Genomic DNA, 15,923 nt, shown 5'->3' with positions numbered 1-15,923 from the left:
AGAAGAGAATTAGGAATGCTAATTTGTCCGAATGCATGAATTTAATGTATATCTTTTCCGGACTATCTTTCACTTAATGTATTCCTTGAATGGAGCTTTCATGAGTCTATGCCATAACAAGTTTACTTCATACGCTTGCTCCATCACTTAATGATTTTTTATACATGAAATTAATTGACAAATGCATCTCTCACGGGTTTATCTCTTATGAATTTTTAATGAGAAATGGATTTGATGTGATCATTCATAGAATTTCTTTTGTTAGAATTTCTTTTATCCTTCATACGATGATTCTTTCACATGAATTCTTTCTTAATGAAAGAAGAATTTTTATTTTTTTATGAGATGAACACTTGCAAGAATGAAGAGTTGATTTCACATGAATATCTTGATCCTTATGAAAATTGAAGTATGATTTAATGAAACTTTGCTATCATTTTTGACTTGATTCAAATCATTTCACAAAGTTGGTTCTTAATGGATTTCCTCCTTACTTTCCTTTTTCATGCCAAGTTTTGATGAAAAAAAAGGGGGGGGGGGGTGTGAGAAGTTGAAGGAAGCAATCTCTTTAATATTTATAACTTTTAATGTGAGAACTTTTGAATGATATCATGTCATGAATGTTTGGAATATGATTGGTATACAAATTAAAATGTGGCATGAAATTTTACCACACTTGTATTGTTGAAATGTTCTCCTTTTTGTTGATGACAAAGGGGGAGAAATAATACCAAAATGTGGTAAATTGATGACAAATGTATGCAATGTATTTCATCATATATACTAAATGTTTGCTTGATAAATTTTCTTCATTATGATAAGATATCTTAAGCTTAACTTTCTATTTTACAATTGATTTCTTGCCATAGAATGTTGAATTGATATCTTTGTCATCTTTCATATTTGAAATATCATACGTGAAAATGGATGTCATGTCTTGACATCATTTTGAGAATGTTAGATCATGATAGGAATCATGATGTGTGTATTGATAAGTTTAAATGAACTTAACTTATCAATTTGTTTCTTGAATTCAAAGGCCTTGAATTCAAGAATGTCTTTTCGCAAGTATGGCATATAGATAGGGGGTGTTAAAATTAACTTCGTCATCAATTGATTGTCATCATTAAAAAAGGGGAGATTGTTGAATCTCGGATTTTGATGATGAAGTTAATTGTAAATTATTTGATCTAATCTATATGTTGAGAAAATTATGTAGGATTAACTACGATAGTAGTAAGACATAAAGTAGGTGTTGTGCCGGAGTCAAGATCTAGATCTCATTAGGAGTTCGAGAGTTCGTCGGAAGTCTGAACGTTTGTCGGAAGTTCTACCGGAACCGACTGAGAAGTCCAGGAGCTTACTAAGGAAACTCATCGGAACTTGCCAAGAATATTATCGTAGAGTCCAAAAGATTGCCGGGAGTCTGCCGGTGCATTGTCGAGAGTTCATCGGATGTTCGCCGAAAGTACGTCGGAAGCTCGCCGAAAGAGCAATTTACGCACTGGAATAAGAAGTGCAGTAAACATATCTTAATTATCATAGTTAGAGCATAAATTAAGTTATGATTAGGAGGTAATCTCAGTAACTTAATTAGGGGCCAATTGGGCCCTTAACAGGACTGAATTGGGCCGAATTGAGCACCCAATTCAGCCCCTGAATTCTTGGCCGACGGTGGCACCTCATAGAAAGCAGTACCCTAGGAAATCTGGGCGGTACCACTGTAATATCCCTCATTTTTGAAATTTATTAATAAGGATTTATTTGTATATTGGAGGACCTATATGTAAATATAAAAATTTTAAGGACTAAACTGTTAAGTTGCAAAAGAAAAAAAATCGAAAATTTCGATTTTATCCCACCGCCTCCCACTCTCTCTCTATTTCAGAAGCTGTATGGCATGGGGAGAAGAAGAAGAGAAGTAGAGGGAGAAGAGAAGAAAAGAAGAAGAAGAGGGAAAAGAAGAGAGGAGGAAGAAGAGAAGAAAAGAAGAATAAGAAGAGAGGGAAGAGGGAGACGAGAGAGAGGTAGCTGCAGTAGCTAGGGCTGCAGCACCTCTGTTTCCTGTAGGAGGAAACAGAGGAGTGCATGTGTGGGGCGTCGGGGAGGAGAAGGGAAGAAGAGGAGAAGAAGAGAAGAGGAAGAAGAAGAAGAAAAGAGGAGGGTGGCTGCGGCAAGGGCTGCAGCGAGGAGCTGTGGGGCATTGGGGAGGAGAAAGGAAGAAGAGGAAAAGAAGAGAAGAAGAAGAAGAGGAGAAGAAGAGAAGAAGAAGAAGAAGAAGAGAGAGGAGGGTGGCTGCGGCAAGGGCTGCAGCAAGGAGGTGTGGGGCGTCAGGGAGGAGAAGGGAAGAAGAGGAGAAGAAAAGAAGGAGAAGAAGAAGAAGAGGAAGAGAAGAAGGAGAAGCGGGAGAAGAGGTTGTGACACCTCTGTTTCCTGTAGGAGGAAACAAAGGAGAGGGTGTGTGTGGCGCCGGGGAGGAGAAGGGAAGGAGAGGAGAAGAAGAGAAGAAGAAGAGCAGTGGAGGAAGAAGAGGCTGCGGCTGCGACGGTGCTAGTTGCAGCTGGAAGAGAAGAACGAGATGGAAGAAGAGGAAGAGGGGAAGGTGGCTGTGGCTATAGCTGCGGTAGCAGCAGTGGCTGCAGTAGCTGCGACGGTGGTGGCTACAGCAGCTACTTTTGGAAAAGAGAAAGAAAGGAAAGGAAAAAAAAAAGGGGGCTGTGGCCATGATTGCGGCTGTGGCAGCGGCGACTGCGTTTGTAGCAGCTGTATTTGCGAAAGAAGAGGAGGAAAAAGATAGTGCGGTGGAAGGGGCTGCATCTATGGCAATGGCAGCGATGGTGGCTGCAGCAACTGCATTTAGGAAAGAAAAAAAAGAAGGAATGAGAGTAAGGGAGAGCAGGTGAATGTGCCCCTATGTTTTGCACAAGCTGCAGTTGTGAAGGAAGAAAGAAGATTGGTGCATAAAACGAAAACAGGGAGAGGAGACTGAGAAAAATAGAAGAAGGATTCGGGCGTACACCTTCTTTGGATCTTCGGATCAAAATCTTCGAAAGGCATGTGTTCCGATCCTTCCTATTGCAAACTTTCTAATATTTTTTATTGCAAGTGTTCTGATCCTTCCTATTGCAAGTGTTCCAATCCTTCCTATTGCAAGCTTTCTAATCTTTCCTATTGCAAGTGTCCTAATCTTTCCTTACTATAATTTTATCTCTACATTTGCTTTGAATATGAGGAATTTTGAATTGTTGTAGCTTTGTATTTGATATATCTCCTGTTTAGACGTAACGATTTAAATATGTGAAACTTCTGAGATTTTGACCTTTCTACCTTGTTATGGTTATAACTTTATGCACTGACTCTGATTTGGACAAAACTTGTTTGATCTAAATATAGACTCATAAACCTTCCTTTTGATATATTATTTTAAGAATTCAGAGTAAGTTTGCCTGTCCAAACTTTTGTTTCAAATGAGCCTACGAATTCTGCAAAATAGGGATCGTAATTTCTGAGCTTTTGTTACTGAACTGCCTATAAGTCCCTGTTGGAAACTTTGATTTATTCCAAACTTATTTCATTTTAAACTAGACTCATAGATCTTTCATTTGATGCATAGATTGAAAGATTTAAAGTCAGATTGACACTAGCGGTAGTACTGCCCAACATAGGCGGTGGTACCGCCCAAACCTAGGAAATCTAGGATGAGATGATTTTAGGCTCCAAGTTTGAATCAACTTGAGGCCTATAAATACTCCTCTTATCCCTAGTTAACAAACACAATACTTGAGAGTAAAAATAGAAATAAATGTTGTTGCAATCTTGTGTGAACTCTTTTCAAAAGTTCTAAGTGTTAGAATAGTTTGAAAGCGGAGTAAGTGGGGGTGTAAGGGTTATCTCTTAAACCTGGTAAAAGGAGAATCGAGTTGTAAAAGGTCGTTAGTCTTCGCCTATTAAAGGAAGACCGATAGTGGATGCTGGTAGCCTCGACGGAAGAGGAATCGGCGGAGTGGATGTAGGTCATGATGACAAACCCACTATAAAATCTGGTTTACATTTACTTATTTTAATTTACATTTACTACAAACTCTCTTCAATACGTTTACGAACATGCCTTCAATCTAAGTATCTTTCAGAGATCTGTCTTAATCGTACGAAACATTTTTCAGAACTAATGTTTTTACCACTATACTAATTCACCCCCCCCCCTCTTAGTACCGACTCTATTCCTAACAATTGGTAAGAGCCAGGTTATTTCTCATTTGGTTTAACACTTAAGAGAAATGACTCTTTTTAGCTTTCAAGATGGACTTTCTCTCATTCATCCTCCCTTTTTCAATGGGACGGACTACACTTATTACAAAACTCGAATGAGAGTTTTCTTACTTTCTATTGATTTAAATTTATGGAATATGGTCAAAAACATATTTCAAAGGTCTACTCTTCCAATGAACGATTGGAATGATTTGGAGAAGAAGACTTTTTCTCTAAATGCTAGAGCTATGAATATTCTATTTTGTGCCTTAGACAAAAACGAATTCAATCGGGTTTCTTTGTTCGAAATGACTTTCGATATTTAGCACATTTTTGAAACCACACAAGAAAGCACTAGTAGATTAAATGTTTCTAAAATAAATCTTTTAATACATGATTTTGAATTTTTTCGAATAAAGACAAGCAAAACCGTTGTTGATATGTACACCCGTTTTACGAATGTCGTCAATGGTTTAAAAGCTCTTGGCAAATACTTTTCTAATTTTGAACTCATTAACAAGATTTTATGATCGCTTTCTAAAACTTGGGATTCAAAAGTAATGGCTATTCAAGAATAAAAAAACTTGAACTATTTCCCTCTTGAAGAACTTATTGGGTCTTTGATGACCTATAAAATGACTAATGTGGCACTTGACGAACATGAGAACCACCTTCCAAAGAACATGAAGGATTTAGCACTTCGAACAAACGAAGACCACTCGAGCATAAGCTCAAGTGATGGTGAACTTAAACTCCTCACTATGAAATTTAAAAAGTTCATAAAATAAAAATTAAAGAATAAAAATAAATTTAAAAAGAATGTAACAACTTGCTATGAACGCAAGAAGAAGGAAGGTCTTTGGGATGAATCAAACTTATTCGAAGGCGAGGAGAAAATCAACAAAGGCGAGGTGGCAAACTATGCCTTAACGACTTTCGACGATGAGGTAATCAAAATGCCCTTAGTTTACTTTGAAATTACATGATGCTTTTAATGAGTTATTTTTAATTTAGTTTAATATTTTTCTTTAAAATTATATGTTTAATAATATAATGAAAATGCTAAAAAATTAGGAATTATGCTTATCATGTTAGTAATTTTGAAAATGATAATGAAAATTATATGTTTTATGTTAAAGGAATAAAATGTTAAATTTAAATCTATTGATAATCATATGTATGTTTTTCAAGAAGAAATAATGTGTTTCATGTTGATTTCCATATTGTTTCTCGATTTTGATTGAAGATGCTTCATGTTTAATGAAATCATGCTTAATGATTTAATGATGCATAATGATGTAATGGAAATGTTAAAAAGTCTTAGTATCCTTGACGATTTTATAATTATGCATGGTGATTTGAAGTAATAATGATTTTTGGGTTTATTGAGCTTGATGATTTCTATGTTTTTCATATTATTTTTTGATTATAGATAATGAAGCATGGCCTTTGTAAGAAAGACTTGAACATGAAATCAATCACAAAATTTGGAACTTAAAGAACTTGAGCTATTTTTAATATATCTATAGTGCTTTCATTAAATGATCCAAAAAGTGATTTTGATGATCATTTTGGATATGACAATTTGTTTTCATATTTAACCAAACACTTAATTTATTCATGTTTATGACATGAGATGCATTTTATATGAATCAATTTGTTCTCATATGATTTTATCATCTAAAGAAGAAAATTATCATAATGAATCTATGAATCTCTTGGACTATATAAAAGATTTTGATGATTTTATATAATGATTTTGGATTTCTGTTCATATGATTTGTTTTAATAATAAGATAATATATCCAATCGAATCATTTTTTGAAATTTATAACTTGAGATTTCTTATGCATGAATCAAGATCTCCTATGTTTCTTTTATCCATTTATAAAAAGAAGAGATTTGATGAAATAAATCATATCTTGTGGCATTCATGATTTGATATTATTATCTTTCATGACATGAAGTGTAAATTCCTTTGTATTTGTGGTTATAAACCACATGTTATAAGTAGAGTATTGATGTAAAAATTGTATTCTTCCACTCTACTTCTTCCTTGATTACAATAAAGAGGAGAAAGAAAATTGCTAGTTTTAACATTAAATTTAGCCAAATTGCAAAAGATGCATAAAATCTCCTTATACATTATTTTTTGGATCATAATCTCGATTTCTCGAATTTTAAACTTGAAACTTCTTTTTGAATCAAGATTATTTTTTCTATCATGCTTTCTTGTCAAAAATGATATATGATCTTTTGACATTCATTTTTGTTGTTTACCTTTATCATGCTTTGAAAATTATTGTAAAGGGAAAAGAATTATAACATTGTATTCTTCCCTTCTTTTTTACATTGACAAAGGGGGAGAAATTTTGCTAGCTTGCATACTTCAAGAAGAAGTAAAAAGCTTACTCATCCCAAAAGATGTAAATAATTTTGCCAACTTTCATGTGTAAAATTTGCTAGCTCACAAATTGCGAGGAGAAAAACTTTCTAGGAAGCAAAGTTGCTAACTTATTCAGAAATGATGCATGCAATACTTATGATTTTATTATGATGATGTATTTGATGTATTGCATATCATGTATGAGAATCATGATTAAAATTGCATTGACTTGAATTAAATTTAAATTTAAGGTTTATCTAAATTATGACATATTGAAATAAGAATGACACTTTATTTTTGTCATAATTTGAAAATTGATGAATTGCACCATTATTTTGTTATTCCTCTCTTTTTGCCAATGATAAAGGGGGAAAAAGAATTTCTAGCATGCACATCATGAAAAGAGGCAAACTTGTTAGCTTGCACAAGTCAAGAAGATGCAAAAACATGTTAGCTTGCTCATATCAAAAGAGAAGCAAAGATTGCTAACTTGCATATTTCAAGAAGCAAAAGTTACCTTCTTGAACATCTTAAATATTGTTAGCTTACATGATGTAAAACTCAAAATTTTTGCTAGCTTGCAATGATGATAAAACTTGAGATTTATTATGCAATGATTTGAACTTGTATATCTAAACACTTGAAAGTTACACTTCTCCTTTTTGTTGATGACAAAGGGGGAGAAGTATGATCATGTTATGAATGATGACGTTTTACAAATATTCATGATGAAATTTGTAATGACTTGAATTCAGCTTGAATTAAAGGTTCTATCAATATGGCATATTGATAGGGGGAGTTAAGGTTAACTCTATCATCAATTGGTTGTCATCATCAAAAAGGGGGAGATTGTTGAATCTTGTATTTTGATGATGAAATCAATTGATAAGTGTTTATGATTTGATCTGTGTTTTTAGTGATGCAAGATGCTTCAATAAAAGCAAGATGCTTCAATTGATAAGTGTTTATGATTTGATCTGTGTTTTTAGGATGAGACAATAAAAGCAAGAAGAATCATGTTAGGCTGGTGGAACATGTCAAAAGATTGGATGTTGAGCTGAAGGATCGGTCGACATATCGATAGAAGACTTCGAGCGATGGATTCGGGCATCGAGCCAAGAAGAGTGGATATTGAGCCAAGGATATCAGAGTTGCAAAGTCAACTGGACGATTGGGTAATAGGCCACAAGAGAGGACGATGCGCCGAAGAATCGGACGAAGCATCGATGGACTAATAACATGTCAGACAATATGATTCATGCTTAGTAATAATTATCTAGATCAAAGTATGTTTTACATATGCAGGATTAACTATGATAGCAAGGCATGAAGCAAAATAAAGTCCCAGAGTCAAGGACATGATTTCGTTGGGAGTTCGAGAATTCGTCAAAAGTCCAGACGTTCGTCAAAAGTTCTGCAAGAACCAGCCGAGAAGTCTAGGAGCTTACTAGAAGAAGCTCATCGGAACTCACTAAGAAGATCATCGTGAAGTCTAGGCACTTGCCGAAAGTCCGTTGGAATAATGTCAGGAGATCGTTGGATGTTCGCCGGAAGATCGCCGGAAGCTTGCTGGAAGAAACCAAGACCTAAGGACTTGTTTAGCTTAAGTATGCCTTAGATTTCATAGTTAGCATATAATTGGGAATGGATTTGGGCCAACCCAATTAGGAGCCAATTGGGCCCATGTAAGGACTATCTTGGGCCCAATGAAAGGCCCAAACAGTGACCCAAGAGGTGGCACCGTCATGGCACAATCTACAAGATTGTGCTAGGCGATGGTACCACCGGTTTGGGCGGTGGTACCACCCAGACATAGCCTCCAAGAGGCTGTAGGCAGTGGTACCGCCTAGCACAGCCTCCTAGGCGATGGTATCGCTAGACTAGGCGGTAGTACCGTCCATTGTAGTGTCTGTGTCAAACTGACACTAGTGGTGGTACCGTCCGAACCTAGGAAACCTAGGATGAGATGTTTTTAAGCTCTAAGTTTGAATCAATTTGAGGCTTATAAATACCTCTCTCATCCCTAGTTAATAAACACAAGACTTGAGAGTAAAAATAGAAAGAAACGCTACTGCAATCTTTTGTGAACTCCTCTCTAAAGTTTTAAGTGTTAGAATAGTTTGAAAGAGGAGAATTGAGTTGTAAAAGGTAGTTGGTCTTCGCCTATTGAAAGAAGACCAATGGTGGATGCCGATGGCCTCGACGGAAGAGGAATCGACGGAGTGGATGTAGGTCACGACGATTGAACCACTATAAAATCTGGTTTGCATTTACTTATTACAATTTACATTAACTGCAAACTGTCTTCAAGATGTTTACGAACACGCCTTCAATCTAAGCATCTTTCCGAGATCGATTTTAATCGTACATAACATTTTTAGAACCGACATTTTTACCATTGCACTAATTCACCCCTCCCTCTTAGTACCGACTCTGTTCCTAACACTTCTCCCATAGATCTGTAGGTTTTTAGGGATATACGATCTACCTGTTAGGATCGGAGCAGCACTAAGAGGGGGGAGTGAATTAGTGCAGTGGATTAAAACGTTGGTTTCGACAAATCTTTCTTGCGATAAATATCGAACTTGAAAAGCTTAACTTGAACGTGTGTTCATAAAGGTGTGCAGAAAAGGTAATGAGGAAATAAAGCACGTAAGAAGGTTTGTAGTAATGTAAATAGCAATAAGAAAATGCAAACCAGAGATTACGCCAATTTTAAAGTGTTTCGGTCAAATGACCTACATCCCCTAGCGAGGCCCTCTTCGATGAGGCTCCCACCTTCCACTAGTAAATCTCTTGAAGGGGAAGGGCAAATACCCCTCTTACAACCTTTTACAAGCGGTTCACACTCTTACAAATTTTCAGCAAGAAAGAAGGAGGTGAATACTCTAACAAATTGAAAACAAGACTTGCTAAGACTTTTCTAAGACCTTTTTCTCAATCTATTGCTTCTCAAAAAGTTGTAATCTCAGCTGAGAATTGAGGGGTATTTATATGCCTCAAGAGGATTCAAATTTGGGCTCCAAAATTTGAATTTTCTTTGGTTCCCGATGCTGGCGGTGCCACCGCCTGTCAGTGTCTGACACTGACAGTGTACTGGCGGTGCCACTGCCCAGCCAAGCGGTGCCATTGCTTGGCTCTCGGGTGCTGGGTGGTGCCACCGCCCAGCCAAGCGGTGCCACTGCCTGGCTCTCGGGTGCTGGGCGGTGCTACCGCCAGACCCTTCGGTTCACTGGTTGGGCTTTAAGTTCAGCCCAAACCAAGTCTAATTTTGGGCCAAGTTGGCCCCTAACCAGGATATAGGATTATCTTTTAATCCTAATCCTAATTACATGTGAACTAGATAACTAAAAACATCCCAAGCAAGTTTTCAACCACAAATGTCGAGTCTTGTTCCAGCGAGCTTTCCGACGAACTTCCGGCGGACTTCCGATATGCCCTCGGATTTCTTTCGACGGACTCCCAATAGGCTCCCGATCTTGTGACGACTTCAACGAGTAGCTGAGCCTTCTCGGTGATCAATGCGAACCTCCGACGATCTCTTCGGTGGACTTTCGAAAATTTCGACAAGTTTTCGATTTCTTCTCGGTTGGTTCCGGCAGCACCTCCGACGATTCTTCGGACTCTTAAACGTCCATCGAACTTGACTCCGGTATTCATGCTTTATGTTTTTTGGTTATCGTAGTTTATCCTGCACACTTATCTCAATAATATGGATTAGATCAATTAACCCATCAATTGATTTTATCATCAAAATCTGAGATTCAACAATCTCCCCCTTTTTTATGATGACAATCAATTGATGACGGAGTTAAACATAACTCCCCCTATCTATATGCCATATTATGAGAAGATAAAAACACTTGAATTCCATCCCATTGAATTCAAGCATAAATCAATAAGTTCTAACCGTTGAACTTATCGTTATTCTCATTAAGCAAAAGTAAATACGAAACTTCGATGAAAATCATTGTCAAGTCGAATGATAAGGGACGATTTTTACTACGATAGGAGATAAAGATTTTCAACATGAATTTCATGATATATATGTAAGGCATGATTTCAATATGATCAACCAATCTTGCGATATTCTCAAGGATTTTGCATGGCATATAAGACATTCGTATCACACAAGCTTTTGCAATTCATATAAGCCATGCTATCAAAATGGTACAAGTCATCACTTTTCTCCCCCTTTGTCATCAACAAAAAGGAGATGAGACTTGAAGCACATAATTTGTGATCATAAAATCATTAGAGAAAAAATTCAGCATTAAGATTAATCATATAAAATTCATCATTCAAATTTGCTAAAAATATTTATCCAGAATTCATCTTTAAAAAAATCAACATTCATTCAGAAAAAAAATCCTTTCTTCCCCCTTTTGTTTTTCAGAGGTGTTTGACTCAAGATAGGTTAAGATAATGAGTTGTACTTTAATATGTCATTTTGAATCGAAGGAGAATGATGAAGTCAAATCCATAGAAGAACGGAAAAAGATGAGATATTTTTCGAAAAATACATTCAAACAAGCTTATTTTCAGGGACAATTTAACATGCCTAGTTCCCTTCGAATTCAAATTGGTCTTCATTTAAGGCTTTTGTAAAAATATCTGCCAATTGATGCTTTGTATCAATAAATTCTAAAACAACATTATTGTTAAGGACATGATCGCGTATGAAACGATGCCTAATATCGATATGCTTAGTTCTAGAGTGCTGAATTGGATTTTTGGAAAGACATATGGCACTAGTATTATCACATTTTATGGGAACGTTTTTGAAGTGAATTCCATAGTCTTCTAATGTATTTTTCATCCAAACAACTTGTGCACAGCATGCACTTGCAGCAATGTATTTGGCTTCCGCCGTAGATAGTGCAGCTGAATTTTGTTTCTTGGAAGTCCAAGAAACAAGTGCATGTCCTAAAAATTGGCATGTTCCGGATGTACTTTTTCTATCTATCTTGCATCCGCCAAAATCGGCATATGCATAAGCTATTAAATCAAAATTTTTAGATTTTGGATACCATAATCCTAAATTTGGAGTTCTTTTAAGATACCTAAATATTCTTTTAACACTCTTAAGATGAGATAATTTAGGATTAGATTGAAACCTAGCGCAAAGTCCTACACTAAACATAATATTCGGTCTAGTCGCGGTGAGGTAGAGTAGACTACCTATCATTCCCCTATATGTTTTTTGATCGAAATTTTCACTATTTTCATCCATATCTAACTTAGTCAAAGTACTCATAGGGGTGTTTATTGCTTTTGAATTATCTATGTTAAATCATTTTAACAATTCTAATGTATATTTAGATTGGTTAAGAAATATACCATCACTAAGTTGTTTGATTTGTAATCCTAAAAAGAAAGTTAATTCACCCATTAAACTCATTTCAAATTCATGACTCATACATTTGGCAAATGATTCACATAGTGATTCATCCGAAGACCCAAAAATAATATCGTCAACATAAATTTACACAATAAGAAAATTATTTTCAAAATGTTTGATAAACAATGTAGTATCAACCTTGCCTTTGGTAAAATTATTTAAAATAAGAAAGGAACTAAGCCTTTCATACCAAGCTCTAGGAGCTTGTTTCAAGCCATAGAGAGCCTTAGTCAATTTGAATACATGATTAAGAAGAAGAGAATTTTCAAATCCGGGAGGTTGTTCGACATATACTTCTTCGGAAATAAAACCATTCAAGAAGGCACTTTTGACATCCATTTGAAACAGTTTAAAATTATTACTACTAGCATAGGCAAGGAGCATCCTAATGGCTTCTAATCTTGCCATAGGAGCGAAGGTTTCTTCGTAGTCGATACCTTCTTCTTTGTTGAAACCTTTGGCCACTAATCTAGCCTTGTTTCTAACCACGATACCATTTTCTTCTTGCTTGTTTCTAAAGACCCATTTAGTACCAATGACTAAATGGTCACTAGGTCTAGGAACAAGCTTCCATACCTTATTCCTCTCAAATTGATTTAATTCCTCTTGTATTCCAATAACCCAAAAATCATCTTTTAAGGCCTCGTCAATGCATTTAGGTTCGATTTGAAAAGGAAGGCGGTGTTAGCACAAAAATTCTTGAAAGAGGAATGAGTTTGAACCCCTTTTGATGTATCTCCTATAATTAGATCCTTTGGATGAGCATCTATATACTTCCATTCCTTGGGTAAGGAAATTTCGGAAGAAGGTGCATCCAAGTTACTATTTTGAGGAGGGGGTTCATTTAAATTCAAATTATCAAAACCAAGATCATCATCAAAATCATTTTTCTTTAAATCAAAATTTTCATTAAAAACTACATGAATAGACTCTTCTATTACTAAGGTTTTTTTGTTAAAAACCCGAAAAGCCTTAGAAACGGAAGAGTAACCAAGAAAGATGCTTTCATCGGATTTAGCATCAAATTTTCCTAAGGCATCCCTTTCATTCAAAATAAAGCATTTACAACCGAAAACTTTAAAATAGGAAACATTTGGTTTTTTATTATTCCATAATTCATAGGGAGTTTTTGATAGGGACGGTCTTATTAGAACCCTATTCATGATGTAGCAAGCCGTATTCACGGCTTCGGCCCAAAAATACTTGGGTAGACTTTGTTCATTTAACATCGTTCTTGCCATTTCTTGTAGGTTTCTATTTTTTCTTTCAAATACTCCATTTTGTTGAGGATTTCTCGGAGTGGAGAAGTTGTGATTGTATCCATTAACTTCACAAAAATTTTGAAAGTCACGGTTTTGAAATTCGCCACCGTGATCACTCCAAATTGATGAAATCATGAAGCCTTTTTCGTTTTGAGTGAGTTTACAAAATTTAGAGAAACACTTGAAACAATCAATTTTATGAGCTAAGAAATAGGTCCAAGTATATCTAGTATAGTCATCCACAATTATAAATGCATATTTGCTTCCTCCTAGACTTGTCGTGTCAATTGGTCCAAATAAGTCCAAATGAATCAATTGTAATGGTCTAGTGGTGCTAATTTAAATTTTTGGTTTGAAACTAGTTTTTATTTGTTTACCTAGTTGACATGCATCGCATACTTTGTCCTTAATAATAAACTTCATATTTGGAATTCCTCGTACTAATTCTCTAGATGAGATCTTAGATATTAGTTTCATGCTTGCATGGCCTAGTCTCCTATGCCAAAGCCAAGCATCATCCTTTAAAGCGGAGAAGCACATTTCATTACTTAGTTCATCAATGTTGATGGTGTAGACATTATTTTGTTTTAATGCAATCTTAGTTATGTTATGGTTTGGTTTTTCAATAATACACACATTTGATTCAAATCTAAAGATATAACCTTTATCGCATAATTGACTAAAACTCAAGAGATTATGTTTCAATCCATCAACTAGAAAGATATCATCAATAGAAAATTTTAATTTGTTACCTATGGTTCCCTTGCTAATGATTTGCCCTTGGTTGTTGTCTCCGAAGGTGACGTACCCTTCTTCTTTGCTAGTGAGCATAGAGAAATGAGATGGATCTCCAGTCATATGTCTTGAGCATCCACTATCGAGATACCATCTCTTGCTCCTAGCTTATGATGGTGTATGTTTCTACAAGAAGGGATTATTTTTAGGTACCCATTTTCTTTTGGGTGCCTTAAAAACTGATCTGACTTGTTCATAATATTGTATAGAATTGATCATAGTTCCTTTAAGAACCTAAATTATTTTGTTCGGACTAATTTTCTTGAATGGACATTTATAAGTTTTATGTTTATATTTGCAACAAAAGTTGCAATTGCTTTGGTGCCGAACATGTAAGACAAAGCCTTTAATGAAGGTGGTTGGATTTTGGTGAGACTTCTCACAAATCCAATTCCACTTCTTTTAGGAACGTGACCCTTATTTGTAAGGATCATGTTCAAAAACTTGCTACCAATCTCGAATTTCTTCAAGGTGTCCTTAAGTAGCAAGTTCTCCTTTTGGAGAGTTTCTAGATCATGGCATTTTATACATGGAGCTAAACTATCATAATATTCAGTCTTTAATTTATCAAAATTACAAGTGAGACTATCATGCTCCTTTTTTAGCAATTTGTATTTTCTACTAATTGTCTTACATTCATCAAATAACTCATGGAAGGCATTTAATAATTCATGATATGGTAAATCTGCATCAATTAAATCCGTTACCTCTTCTCCGATGGCCATTAGGGCGTAATGAGCAACTTGCTCGGTGTTGGACTCCTCTTCTTCGGACGTGCTTGAATCATCCCACGTTGCCTTGAGCGCCTTCTTCTTTGATGTTCTCTTTTTGGCTTGGGGACAATCGTTCTTGTAGTGTCCCGGTTTTTTGCACTCATAGCAAATAACTTGGTCCTTCTTGTGTTCAAATTTATTTTTTGTATTATTTTTAAATTTGTTCTTTCTTAAAAATTTTTAAAATTTTTGAATCAAAAGTGCAATGTCATTGTCACTGTCCTCATCACTTGATGTTCCTTTCAAGTGATCTTCTTGTGATGTGAGTGTCATATCCTTCCTGTTCTTTGGAAGGGGGTTCTCAAGCTCGTCATGAGCTTGACATGTCATTTCGTAGGTCATTAGAGACCCAATAAGTTCTTCAAGAGGGAATGTTTTAAGGTCTTTGGCCTTTTGAATGACCGTAACTTTTGGATCCCAACTTTTAGGAAGGGATCTTAAGATTTTAGTTACTAGTTCAAAGTTAGTAAAATCTTTACCAAGAGCTTTGAGTCCATTGATGACATCCGTGAAATGGGTGTACATGTCTTCGATGGATTCACTTGGTTCCATTCGGAAAAGTTCGTAAGAGTGCACAAGGATGTTGATTTTGGACTCTTTCACTCGGCTAGTGCCTTCATGAGTGACCTCAAGAGTTCTCCAAATATCAAAAGCCGAATCACAAATTGAAACACGATTAAATTCATTTTTGTCTAGTGCACAAAACAAGGCATTCATAGCCTTTGCATTTAAAGCAAAAACCTTCTTCTCCGATTCATTCCATTCGCTCATCGGAAGAGAAGAATTTAGAAATCCATTTTCGACAATAGTCTAAAGCTCGAAATCCATGGAAATGAGGAAGATCCTCATACGAGTCTTCCAATAAGTATAATCCGACCCATTAAATATGGGTGGACGTGTAATAGAATGACCCTCATGTATGCCGGAGTAAGCCATCTCTCTTGGGTATCAAACCAAATATGAGAATGAGCCTTGCTCTGATACCAATTGTTAGGATCGGAGTGGCACTAAGAGGGGGGGGGTGAATTAGTGCAGCGGATTAAAACGTTGGTTTCGAC

This window comes from Musa acuminata, chromosome BXJ2-3 (assembly GCF_036884655.1).
Source record: "Musa acuminata AAA Group cultivar baxijiao chromosome BXJ2-3, Cavendish_Baxijiao_AAA, whole genome shotgun sequence".
In the NCBI taxonomy this organism is placed as follows: domain Eukaryota; kingdom Viridiplantae; phylum Streptophyta; class Magnoliopsida; order Zingiberales; family Musaceae; genus Musa; species Musa acuminata.
The sequence above is the reverse complement of the archived record's forward strand: the minus strand, read 5'-3'. Positions refer to the sequence as shown.